This window comes from Chlorocebus sabaeus, chromosome 12 (genome assembly GCF_047675955.1).
Source record: "Chlorocebus sabaeus isolate Y175 chromosome 12, mChlSab1.0.hap1, whole genome shotgun sequence".
NCBI lineage: Eukaryota > Metazoa > Chordata > Mammalia > Primates > Cercopithecidae > Chlorocebus > Chlorocebus sabaeus.
In genome coordinates this window covers 26,919,718-26,933,861 of record NC_132915.1, presented here as the reverse complement: position 1 = coordinate 26,933,861, position 14,144 = coordinate 26,919,718, and the positions used below count along the sequence as shown (strand labels likewise).

At 39.4% G+C, this 14,144-nt stretch overlaps 1 protein-coding gene across 25 annotated transcripts in view; it reads right to left on the bottom strand.

Annotated features, from left to right (window-relative positions):
• The window catches only part of TRPM3 (transient receptor potential cation channel subfamily M member 3), a 920,173-nt gene that overhangs the window by 151,254 nt on the left and 754,775 nt on the right, over positions 1 to 14,144 (bottom strand). The gene's annotated exons all lie outside the window — the stretch shown is intronic.

The following is a 14,144-nucleotide window of genomic DNA, read 5'->3' as shown; positions in this document are numbered from 1 at the left end:
TACAAAGTAGATTCTTAGCCACAGGGCAAGCACACATAACAAGAATCCAATGAGAGGGCTCTGCGATTTATTAAGAGAGAGATGCCTCAGTAGTTTCCAAACACAGACCACTTATAGTTGCATTGATTATGGTCATAACCATATGTCCCCCATTATGGTCTAATGGTTGTGTTCCCCCAAAGTGCATATGTTGAAACCTACTCACCAATGTGATGGCTTTAGGAGGTGGGGTCTTTGGGAGGTCATTAGGTGATGATTAATAGTCATCATAAAATTAGTGCCATTATGAAAGGCCTCTCCCTTCCACTTTCCACCACGTGAGGACACAGCTAGAACTGCTGTTTATGAACCACTTGAATCTGTGCTGCCTTGATTTTGGACTTCTGAGCCTCCAGAACTGTATGAAATAAATCTCTGTTGTTTGTAAGCTACTCATTTTATAGTATTTTGTTATAGCAGCCTGAATAGACTAAGACAGCCTGCTCCCCCAATAAAAAAATAAAACTATGATTTTGGGGCCCTTGCTATGAGTCAGGCATAGCAATGCATATTTTAAAATATGTTACCTTCCATTCTTTCTGGTTTTATGTAAATACATAAAATAATTATATGAATTATCTGAGGATGGATACATATGACTATGTAATCTAAACACCATTAATATGAATATTTATATTAGATATAGATGGAGAAATTAATACAGATAAGCTGTCCAGTTCCAGAACTCCTAAATTGTACAGCACAGCTGGTCACAGACCCATTTAGTAAACCAGAGGATACTTCAAGCAGAGTAAGCGGGTAAAGTCCATTACAGTGTTGGTGGAGTACATCTGACTTTGTATTTGGCCCTAGAACACTGAGATTGTCACAGAGTCCATAGATTGACTGATGTGGACATACAGTGGCTGACATGATGGAGTATCATTTTGTACATAAACAACATAGTTGTGTGGCCTCAGGCATAACTTTCAACTTCCAGGGCAGTGATAACTAATAGCAGAGAAAGAGGGAAGGGAAAAGTTCCAAACAATGCTTAACAATAATGAAGAGTTTGTTTTCCAAGTCAGAGGAGGCTATGGGAAAAAAGCCAAAATATTGCTTGAATATCCACATTGAGTTATTATAGTACTCAACTATTTCATGCCTCAAGCTTATCTCTAGAATGAGATAATAATAGCGCTTATTTATTTCCAACTACATAGGAAGTAAACAATCAGATTTGCTAATCTGTAAGTCTAAGTTTTATCACTATGGTAGTGAGAATAGACACACAGAACCATAGACTGTTAATTAGTTGCCCCAGAAAACTTCTAGTTCACCACCTAAGGACAAGGTAACTTGTTTAAGGTCACACAATGAGCTAGAAGAACAGCTGTGATTAGAATTGAATAGCTCACACCTTTATAACTTGGGCCTTAAATATTGGGGAAAAAATAAGCAGAGCGAAGAATAAGATAATATGAACATTTGACTCTCGTACCTGTTTATGTCCTAAGGTCAGAGCCTGGGAGGAGGGTAAGGCAGAAATTGCAAATTGAAATGCCTTTATAGATATTTGAACTAAAAACAATTTTTTTTTCTTTGAGACAGGGTCTTGTTCTGTCACTCAGGCTGGAGTACAGTGGTACGATCATAGCTCACTGCAGCCTCAATCTCCTGGGTTCAAATGGTCCTTCCACTTCAGCCTTCTGAGTAGCTGAGATTACAGGCATGTGCCACCATGCCTAGCTTCCTTCCTTCCTTTCCTTCCTTTTCTCTCTTTCTGTCTCTCTGTCTCTTCTTCTTTTTTTTTTTTTTGGTAGAGATGGGGTTTCATTATGTTCCCCAGGCTGGTCCTGGACTCCTGGTCTTGGCCTCCCAAAGTGCTGGGATTATAGGTGTGAGCCACCATGTACGGCCCTGATCAAAAAACTTAAAAAATATAAAGAGCCAAACAAACTCCGTCTATCTGGTATGTTTGGATCACAGGTTATAGTTGTGATCTCTTCTGGTGAGGACCATCAGGTGGAGGTGTGCCCCAATTCAATTAAAGTTTCCAGAAATCTGCTTCTGCATAACCACAGGTTTGGCCAAGATGCCATCTGGACATTATCCCAAACAGCTATTAATACCCCCACAATTTCCACTTGAAAGTTGAGAGGGAACTGTTCTATCCTCTGAACTCAGGAAGGGATTCCCGAATTAAGGGGAAAATTTGGGGTCCACTGGAGAAAGAACCAGGGGACAGAGGTGAAATTTTGGCTGGCCCTTTAAGTCAGCTCTTTAAGCCAGGGCTGGCTATGGTCTGAAAGATATTATCATGTATCATGTACTTGGCTGGCAGCAAACTGAGGACACTCAGGATAACATCAGAGTTCATTGTTCAGAATTAAGAAATTAGGCACCAAATGGAATTCCTTAACCATCTGACTTGTTCTGCTGATGACTAAAATTTTGCTTCATAAAGGTCACATTTCAGATGGAAATTCTTCTGAGGCAACAAATAGATAACATTAAGTTTACCCTGAAATATAAGATTATCAGGTTTTCCTAGCAACAGATTTATTTGAGGTTGGGGAAAGGAAGATGGATAAATGCGGTGTTTCTAAAGGGTTTCTGAGGAAAGGGCCTTGGAATATTATGGTAAAACAGGGCTTCACAGTTTTTCTGGAAAACCAATGTGGGGGCAATTGTTGCTCCCCTGTTCATGCCCCGTCCTTGTCCTGGTTTCAGAACCAAAGCACCTGGGAGTGACCCAGGGTGTGGGAGGAAGGATGTCTTAAAAAGAGGAAAAGGGAGGACCAAGGGGAGACTGGAGGCTCCAAAGACAAAGTTACATTATAATCTTGCCTGGACTGACCTGAGATACTATGTATTCATCACCACTCCATTTTTATTTTATTTGAAATTTGAATGTTTGAAAATATTAATTACACATTTTTTTATATAAGCTTCAGAAAAAAAAGTAAAAGAAGAAAAACTAAGGCCTTCCTTTCCTATCACCCCTCAGTGTTGGCAGAGATGGAAAAAACAGGTATTCTTAAATATTCTTGGAGGGAATGTGAATTAAAATAGTAGTTTTGAGAGATGATATGTTGACTTAAATTCCTTGATTTTGATGCGTTATTCTTAGCAACACTGGATCTCATTTGCTAATATTTTATTTAGGATTTTTGCAATGATGTTTGTGAGTGAGGTTGGTACATGTCACCAGTCTTATCTGGTTTGGGTGTTAGAGTTACTCTAACTTGCTGACTTGGGAACGTTTTCCCCTTCATGTAGCAGAATAGTCCCTATAACAAAGGAATTCACACTTCTGGCAGAGTTAGTAGGGTGTGTATATGCTATTTGGTGCTGGACCATTTTTACGGATAGATTGCTGATAATCTTAATAATTTATTCACCACTTATTGATCAGTTTAGATTTTCTGCCTCTCCTTGACTAAAGTTCATGTTTTTCCAGATAATCGAGCATTTCATCAACATTTTGCTAAATGTTCATTTTAGGATGAAATAAAATATTACCAAATAAGATCCAGTGTTGTTAAGAATATCAAAATCAAGAAATTTTGTGTTGACATATCATATTCCCAAATTTCAAATTTTCACTATTATTGTTCAGGGGTCAATCACTTAGTCAAGCATTATGTGATAGAAAGTGGGCTGCCTGAGGTTAGACATTATTTAAAAAAATTTTGGGGGGGTAATTGCATGGGTAAATATATATTTTGCTATTATTTAAAACTATTTAAAAGACAACTGACTTTTACAATAATAATAATACATTGTAGAATTTATAACATATATATGTAAAATGTATTATAGCATTAGCATAAAGGCAGGGAAAGGCAACAGAAGGGCACAATTTTAAGGTTTTTACACTATCCATGAATACTGAAAAGTGGACTGTGAAAAGTTATGCTGTAGGTCCTAAAGCAACAACTACAGTAACCATCACTAAATTACTTTTTAAAAAACAACAAAAGAGATGAAGTGAAATAATAATACTCCCAAAGAAGACAGAGAAAAAGAAGTAACAAAGCACAGATGGAACCAGTAAGAGGATGATAGGCTACTTTTTGAGACTTGGTATGAGTGTGACATATTTGAGCCATAGGCAGCACTAAGGCATGTTTCACTAATACATTTGAAACTTTGGTTCCATATAGTTTAAACTTTAAGACTCAAAGCAGAAATATATTACAGAGAAACCAAGAAGAAACGTGGAAATAATTTTATGTATGAAAAGAGTTGGGTTCATTTTCTAAGAAACAAATAGGCATATTCACCACCTAAATAACAAAACATAGTGTATGTGGCTGAGTTAGTCATGGACTTTCCATTTCTAAAACTCAGCAGGTCTTACTAGTTAAATAAGGATATAAAAAATATTGGGACAATGAAATTGACTCACTTTCAAGGTATCTATTAATTAACTTAATTTGTGATTTATATATATGCCACAGTGAGCAATGAATCTGTGAAAATAGAGATGAAGATTGAATAGAGCTTTTGAAAATAAAAATAACCATGATATTAGAGTGAAAAGCATCTATAAGCTGCAAGGACACTTTGGTTCAATCTATCAAAAATATAAAGGAACACTCTACAATCATTTCATTCTGTGTTAGATATGTAAGAAATGATATATGAGTTTGACAAATGGTTTGTAACATGTCTGAGAAGTTTAGAAATATACTCAGAGCTATACAATAGATAATCAACAAAGATAGTTCTTATCATCTAAGAATTTAGAAAAGTTCACCTATAATCATGTTAACAATAGGCTTGAGGACACTAAAAATGGTAAATCTTGGGCTTTCATAAACTAATCTCTGAAATGTTTCCTATTTTCCTATTCAGTTTTTTCATAGAATCTGGCAATGTGTTTCCCAAGGACAGAAGCAGGGAAACAGGAGGAGAATTAGACTCAGTAAGCAATTCAGTCACTACAATGAAATAACTTTTATTTATTTATTTATATTTATTTATGTATTTATTTTTATTGTGCCCACTCCTCCCAACCGCACCACCAGGGCTGGGGAGGAGCTAATGCAGTGACTTTCAAAAGCCACCAGTTTAGCATAATGTTTCCTGGATGAATCATCAGTATTTAAAATAACTTGAAATAGTGGCGCAATTAATAGAAAACACAAAAATCTATGTTCATCAAGATATGAAATGATACAAAACTCTTGATAGGGATCCAAACAGGGTTCCTGATTGGCAATGAAAAGCCTGTAAGCACATACTAGCTTCAGTTTTCTCTTTGGCATAAAGTTGACTCGGTACAGGGAAGAGAACAATGCCAACTTGATGAATAGAATATTATGCATCTAAAACATATTCATATTCGATTTTCAGTCTTTGAGAAAAACTTTCTTTGGTTGATAAAATTCTTAAAGTTAACATTTTGCCAAAGAGACTGACTTCTAGAAATGAACATGATGATTTATATGGAGAAGGAAAGGAAATTAGAGAAAATTAGGAAATGCAAACACACCTGGAAATCAGCAAACAAAAGATCAGTGGAAAGCGATATGCAAAATTTCCACTAGAAAATTAATATCAGATAAGTTCAATTATTTGTCACCAAGTTCCATATAAATTATATATTGATTTATCATGTAATATTTTTGAACAAGTCTCACAGTTTTAGATCAAAGTGGGTGAATTAAAAGTGATGCTAGGGAGATAGAAATTGGCTGAAATTGACATGATTCTAGCATGTCTTATAAGACTTTCATGTATGAATTTATACTTTAGAAAAAAATAAGTGATTATTTGACTTTCAAAAGGATATTTTATTTTACAATGGACTTGTCAGTTTATTTGAAAGGTGCATTACATCTAACTTTAGAAGACATAGTTTGATTTAGGTTACTTTAAGTAGGAGATTGTCTTATAGATTCAAGCACTCTCACAGCACCACTCAACTCAACTGTATACTCTCCCAAGAGATCATCATGGATGAACAACTTGGCAATTAGTGAAGAATGCCAGAGAATGATAGGGGTTTTGCTTTTTCTAATCTCACATTCCTTTTTTCCCTTCTTCCTCCCACCATCATTTAAGAACACTGGAGTTTGTTTCTCCTCCCAAGAAATGCAGTTCAGAGGCTAGAAGTCTACAGGTTCCAACACAGAAAATCATTACTTTTTTCTTATTATAAGAGAAATGCATACTTATCATTAAAAATTGTAGAAAGTTTAGAAAAAGATGAATGAAAAATAATTCCCCAAACCTCAAGACCTCAAAGACACTACTGAGACTGCTGAGGATATTTTGGCATGCTTCCTTTTGGATGTCCAAGGGAGAGTATACAGTAATGGGTTCTTAGTTCCTGTTTCTGGTTGGGCCAGTAAAGCCCCCTTCCTCATCCCTCTTTTCCCCTTATCACTAGAGACAGAAACTGAAATCCATGGCTTCAGGCTGCTAAAAGCCCAAAACAAAACAAAAACAGGACAACAAAAACAAAATAAGGTGGGATGGACAAGCTTGCAGGGCTTTGTTTTCTTCCCCCCTGCCATAGGCAGAGTTTGTGGGGGAAGAGGGAGAGCATATTTGTGAAATACCAGTTTGTAGTCTCATTTTCTTCTCCATTAACATTATCACCAAGCACTTTTCTGTATCCTTGGGAATTCTTCAAAACATAATTTTTAATGTTTGTAGAGTAGTTTGTCCAGTAGATGTGTTATAGTTCACGTAATACCCCCATTGCTGGACACTTACAAAGTTTCTAAATGTTTCATATAAATAATAGTGTGATGAACATCTTTATGTATGAGTCCTGTTCTATATTTAGCATTTAGTTTTAAAAATAACTCCTGGAAGTTCGGGGCTTTTGTCATAAATGGCCTCATAGCTAGAAATGAGTATTTTAGCAAATAAAAGCAAGTTACAGTAAAAGGAAGCTTGTGTTGTCCTTGAACCAGATTTGCTGTGATGGCACTCCAGTCCCATTAATGAAAGTCCTAGTGAGAGGCGATTGCTCTAAAATGGCACTGCAAAACACAGGCCTGTGTATATGTTGAGAATGTAGCCTTTATACTTCAAGGCGGAGGAGCCATGCGCAGAATCAGCTCTTACTCCTCTCTATTTGCACTACTACCAACTGCCAGAATGAGTTTAAGCTCTCGTTTCTTGGAAAAGGGGTCCTGAAAAAACATATTGACTTTGTCACTCTCTCCTCCTTTCACTTTCCTGATTTTTGCTTTAGCACTTTGAATGCTGCATATGGCTTATGCAGTGCAGAGACGGCTTATGTTACTGGAGGGCCAAATGAAATCATTCAGTGAACATGAGGTTTGGATTTTTTTTAAAGCATGTACGACATATCACAGTGAGAAAAATTTAAAATATGGGTCAGTCACTCAAGCAAGCCTCCCTGGACCTATGATTGACATATCCTTCATACTTGAGAGAGCAGTCTTTGATCCTAAGGTGACATGTCGGGAGCACAGGAGAAAGCAGTGCTACTGATTTTGCGATGAGGGCAAAAAAGGGAAACAGGTGAAAATTCTTCATCTAGTAATTCTACAGGGAAGTTCATTGAGGTTCTCTAGGGGGTTGGAACTAGATGACAATGTGTCGTCTACTCTTCCCTGCTTTCAATCCTTTTCCTGGAAATTGATGTTACCTCTTTCATTGATGACAAAACTGTGTAATGTACCTCACTAGATGCTAACGTGACAGATGCCACAGGTCCAGCAATATTTCCAGAAGCTTCTTTATATATCTCATGGCCTTGGCTAGCAGAATTCAGAATATTTGTTACCTACCATCTTGTCAGCCAACCAGATGGCTGAAAAAATTAGTAGACATCCCTCTGAGGAGGAACACCCAGAACCACAGATAGTTCTTCCGGGCCAACACCATATGGATTTCTTATTGGGTTGTAAACATTTTTAGCTCTTTTTTTTTTTTTTTTTGACATTTTGTCATTTTTTTTATCATTACAAGATGGAACTATATTTTTTGTACTTCCTCTTCATGTTTGTCAGGACATCAAATACTTCTGCAGCTTGAGCCCTTCTTTAAGAAACTATCACCAGGGGAGAGAGTGTCATGAAGGCATCATAAAGTGCTTTAGACAGAGAAGTTTTCTTGCCTCCCTACTCAAACTAGTCCAGTTCCCCTGGTGGCAATTTTAACATGTTCCAGTTGGTAGACCAGATGCCCTTGGTTTACCTCTCTGGGGATGTGCCCACCAGGAGGTCATACCATTTGTTACTGGGCCAGTCTTACCCTTATCTCACTTGGGTGGGGCAACCCTGAATCAGAACCAGGGAAGGGACCTTTGAGGTTATGAAGAATAGCAGTTTGGATTTTCTAATTACGTTAGGAAAAGATACGTTTTACTTTTTCTGCCCTTCCTGCCCAACTATGAAGAACACTAGAGACAAACATCCTAATGGCAGGGAGTATAAGCTGGCTGAGGGCCAGGCATCTGCCTTCTTGCCCCTTTGGCACCTTAGCTGGCTTTCTGCACCTTGCCTGGTGGAGCAGTGGGAGAGAGCTGCTTAAATAACACTCACTTTAGAGCCTCTGAGAGACTCTGCCATGGATGTCGGGGGAAATGTTTTGGAAGAAAACATCCATTTCAGCCTGTGTCACTGGTCATTGCCTTTACTTTCCCAGGTTTTCTTTGTGAGACTGACAGGATGAGGTCCTTTTAGTATGGCAGATGGCAGATGTCCTGTGTTGAAAGGATCTTGGCCTAATCACGTCCCTTTTCTAAACCTTGGTTTTACCATCTGCAAAAAAAAAAATAAGTTTGACTAGGTGGTGACTGGAGATCTTTTAAGCTCTAGAAGCCACAGATTTTCTTTCCTCAGGCTCAGAATGGTAGAAAATCAGCATTAGGGCATCTAATAGGCCCTGTCTCCTACTTCATACATTAATTCCTTAACAACATCCAAAAGAAGAGATTTTGGTTTTCATGGAAGATACCATATGAAAATCTTATTTCCATGTGCTGTTTTATGGAATCTGTTCATTAGCTTAGGGCAAATTACCATTTTAAAAATGTTCCTGTCTTTCAGCTGGACCATGGCACCATGATCCTACGCCACAAATACCACACTGTTGATGCCTAGCCAGTTAGACCCACCCAGCTCTTACGCCTATGAAGTCGGTTAAGTGTCACATGACAACCCTCCTCCTATTCAGGAAAACCTGTTATTCCTAGGCTGATAATATCTCATCAATGCCTATGGCCCAGGAAAATGCTCAAGCCTTTTACTGCAGACACTGGCACTTTCTTGGTCTAACTCCTGAGTTCTCATCTTCCACAGCTCCCACGCCCCTCCCAACAACCAGATGTATTTTATACTGTGGCTCAGAGAGGACAGATTGTGTACGGAGCATGGACTTTTGAATCATACAGATGCAGAAGTGAATCATGCCAGTTAGTAGTGGTATAACCCTAGGCCATCTACTGCACTTCTCTGAGCTTCGGGGTTTCTTCCTCTGTGAAAAAAGGATGACTCTGTCTCAGTATTATTGCAAAGCTTTGTGTGGGATCATCTTTTTAAGTCACACAGCACAATTTCTAGTAGCTAGCATGGGCTCAGTAATTGCTAATTCCCTTTCCATTGCTGTCCCTGGAGTGTTTCCTGGTCATGCTCTCTCTCCCTTTGTGGCAGCTTTGCCCAGTCTGTTCTCTCTGCTTGTCTGTCTTGTCTCTGAAACTCCTTCTGGCTATCTGTTCCTTGTGCTGAGGCACAGTTATCTTCTGCAAGCTTATCTTGGTGCTAATTATGCCTTGCCTGGGTTAGATACCTAGCCTCCGTGCTGCCTCTGAACTATGTGAATAGGCCTCTATCACAGCAAAAACGATGCCAACATTGGTGACAATATTACTAATGGTCACTGATTGTGTACTTAAAACAACGTGCCGTACACTAGGCAAGCACTTCACAAACATGACTTCATCCATTCCCACAAAAGTATATTCCTTAGTTACTGTTACTCTTCCCATTTCTCAGCTGATGACTTCGACGCGGAAGAGGTTAGACACCACATGGAGAGCCATGCAGGCAGGAAAGGCTGACATACCCTTGAGCCCAGACAGCCTGGCTTGAAGGCTCATTCTCCTACTGCTTATCTGCATCCTTTAATGGCCTTTGATTTCTTGGAGGGCAAGGGAAAGAACTTGTTCAAGGGCAGGTACAGCTACTAAGAGACATGACAGAAACTCAAACACAAGCAAATTGACTCCAGATGCTGCTTGCTTCAAAACTCTGCTGTTACTTGGAGAATCAGCTCGAAGAAGGGGCAAGGACCTTCCCTGCCATCTCTTCTATCTCTACATCCCCTTTACCCAGTAGTATGGCTGGCACATTTTGGGCACCCAATGAATGTTTGTGGAATAACTCCTCCAATCTCAGTCCAAATCTGGCCTGTACTTTTTAGATGGGGAATATATCTGATACTGACCACTCTCAATTATGTTCAGGTTAGTCAGGGAAGGAGTTTTAGTTGCCCAGTGTCTGGGCTGTGGTGCCAGTATGTTTCCGCGTTATTTCCCATCCAGAGACTGATCAGGTTTCCTCCTAATACACATCTCCAGTCTTACCAGTAAGCCCAAACAGGCTCAGTGCTGTCCTGAGACACTCAGATCTTAAAGAGTTAGGACTCACTTTGCTTGTAGCCTTGTAGGCTAATCATAGGCAAAAGAGATATTATCCTTTGGTCAGGAACATTCTCATGCGGTCATAAGAGCCAGTATTAAAATAAATTTGTGGCCTGAGACAAGGTAAAGAAAGAAAAGTTTCCAGGCTGCTCTGTGGATGTGTGGACAAACCCCAGTTTGAAGGACACACGGGGCCAATGCCAGGACATTCTGGAGTTTGTGCTTGACGCAAGATAATCCTAAATTTTGTTTGAGTTAATATATCTGAAAGCATTTGTCAACAAAGATATGAGATTATATTTTAACATGATGATTATTGTCATAAACAATGGCAAATAAAGAAGAAAATCACAAAGGTCATTTATCAGAAATCAAATCCCCCGAGACCCTTCTCTGCCTGTAAGTCTGCCTGCCTGCCAGACCCTGGGTGCTGCTCTCCTCTCCTTGCTCCTGTGTGTCTGTCCTCAGCCCCATGGACAGAGAAAATCCCTTGTTTATTTACACAATGCAGGGCCTGGAGATGCTGCTTTTTTTCTGTTCCTTTTTGCAGTTTTCAGTTTCAATTTGTGCATTCTCTATGGCATTTTTCTAGGGCCACTCGAGAAGAATAAAAAGAAAAGCAGCGTCCTTTGTCTTATGACAAGAATGGAGATACAAAAGGAAACAAAAAGCAGCCCCAGTAGCTTTACCCCACAAACCAGCTTGACAAATTAAAACTAAAGCTGGTGGGAGAATGCAAGTCCTCACAGAAAACTGCATTTTCTGATCTGACAATGGAAAAACATGACTTTTCTTTCTAATGGTAAAAGGGACTATTAGTCTAAGGCCCTGTCCTATTATCCCCATCTACAATGAACCTTATTTTGAAAAATTTTCTATTATTTCAAGCTCAGATGGAATTCATTCAAAGAAAAAACAATTCTGTTCATCAGCTCTGTTATTACTTTGGGTTCCTAAACCCAAGAAATCTCTCTCTCCTCCTTGAGCCAATATGGACATAGAACCATACATTCTACCACTGAATAGTTGGGTTTATTTTCATTATTATTATGCCCGTTGCACAAGTCATAGTTGCTAACTACTCCAGGGTCAAAACACTGCATAAAAATTATAGACTACGACTTTCGGACTACTAACTTTTTTTGTTTTAGAATGACCGTTTAGGAGTGACAGCTTTTCTCCCAAGAGGAGTAATTCTTTCCTCTCTGTTTCTCTTAAGATTGTTTTTACTGTTGCATGTCACATGTAAGAAATTAAGTGGACCTCTCTGACGACTTGTTAGGAAGTTTCAAGAAGAGTAAAGAGTAATTGTCAGTATAACTGTCATTATCAGTAGTTAATACCACTAATAGTATATGGTTCTCCAGCAAATTCTTTTGTCTCCTTCTTTACATTAAATCCAAAATTTAGCCACTTCTCACCGTCCCAGGTGTGGGCTACTATCCTCTCTCCTAGATTACTGCTATAGCCCCATTAAGAAGTTTCCTTGTGGCCAGGCTGGCTCATGCCTGTAATCCCAGCACTTTGGGAGGCTGAGGTGGGTAGACCACCTGAGGTCAGGAGTTCGAGACCGGCCTGGCCAACATGGCGAAACCCTGTCTCTCCTAAAAATACAAAAATTAGCCAGGTGTGGTGGTATGTGCTTGTAGTCCCAGCTACTCAGGAGGCTGAGGCAGGAGAATCGCTTGAACCCGGGAGGCAGAGGTTGCAGTGAGCTGAGATCGCATCACTGTACTCCAGCTTGGGTGACAGAGCGAGACTCTGTCTCAAAAAAAAAAAAAAAAAATTTTTCCTGCTTATATCCTTGCTCCTTCTTCAAGCCGATTCTCCATTTAATAGCAGAGTTTTGGAGCAAGCAGCCTCTGGAGTCAATTTGCTTGTATGTGAGTCTCTGTTCTGTCTCTTACTAGCTGTATCTGCCCTTGAACAAGTTCTTTGTCATCTCTAAACCTCAAGTTCCTTATCTGAAAAATGGGAGTAATTATACTTCCCATTGGATCTGTTTTCTGTTGAAAGTTACGTGAGATAATGCACACTAAGTACTTAGCATATAGCCCTGAGACATGCATGCTAACATTATCATTACCGAATTATACAGTAAAAGCAGGTGAGTTTTAATTTGACACTAGGTCTGCAGCAAGAGAAAGTATAGGTCTTACATATAGTGATACAGTTTGGATCAGTGTCCTCACCCAAATCTCATGATCACTGTAATCCCCAGTGTTGGAGGTGGGCCTGGTGGGAGGTGACTGGATCATGGGAGCGGAGTTCTCATGAATGGTTTAGCACCATCCCCCCTTGGTACTGTATAGTGAGTGAGTTATCATGAGATCTTTTGTTTAAAAGTGTGTGGCACTGCCCCCCCCCACCTTGGTCCTGCTCCTTCTGTGTAAGATGCCTGCTCCCACTTTGCCTTCTGCCATGAGGAAAAGCTCCCTGAGGCCTCCCTGGAAACAGATGCTGATATGCTTCCTGTAAAGCCTGTGGAACCATAAGCCAATTAAACTTCTGTTCTTTATAAATTACCGAGTCTCAGGTATTTCTTTATAGCAATGCAAGAACGCACTAATACACATAGAAAACACACATCCTCAGCAAAATGATATAATTCGTTTTGTTTCTTTCTCACAGGTAAGGCCTTGTTAAATGACCAATAGTCTATGTAAATCCCCATGTATATTCAGTCTCTATCATTAGTAGCCTAAAAACTGCTTTTGGGGAGAAATAGAGATGCAAATATCACCAAAATCAAGAAACTGTGATAAAAGTCACAAGAAAATTTTTGCTAGGAAAGAATTTAAGGGCTAAGGAGACAAAGGTCATTTCTGGCTGGGATGATACAATAAGATTTCATGGAGAAGACCAGGATTTGGCCTGGACTTTGTGGACTATATTAGAATTTCAATAGCAAAGTTTGGTGGTGGGGAGGTACAGGGAGAAGCAAATGGTAAGAGAAAAACAAGAGAAAAGTGAATATTAAGATCATAGTGTGCAAATACTCAATTTGCTGAAGGGTTGGGTAAAGAAAAGGTAACTTATTAAATCATGCTAGAAAGCAAGTCTGGGACAAGCTATGGATGATCTTCAATGATTCACTAACTACTAGGCCTTGAGCCAACCACTTTATATACATTACCTGGTTTAATCAGCACACCAACCCTGTGAGGCTCAGAGACTGAAGTAGTTACTCAGGATCACTAAGCTGATAAGTGACAGAATTAGGATTTGACCTCAGATCTGGCCAGCTTTAACCTATGGTCATAGCCTCTCTAGGCTTTCTTGCTAAAGTCAAACACTGTTAGAGGTAACTGAATCATGGGGTGAGGAGGACTGGAGGTGGGGCCCAGCTTCAGGGCAGTTGCACCAGGCTTGAGATGATATAATAAGGGCCTGGAATAGGGGTGGAGTGTGACTGTGATGCAGGGGCAAAGCAGGGTGTGAGGGACTTCCAAGAAGAATCATAAGGTGTGTTGACTTATAAGAATAAAGGGCAGGGAGGCCTCAAAGCTGACTCCAAGTTCTTCGGTCA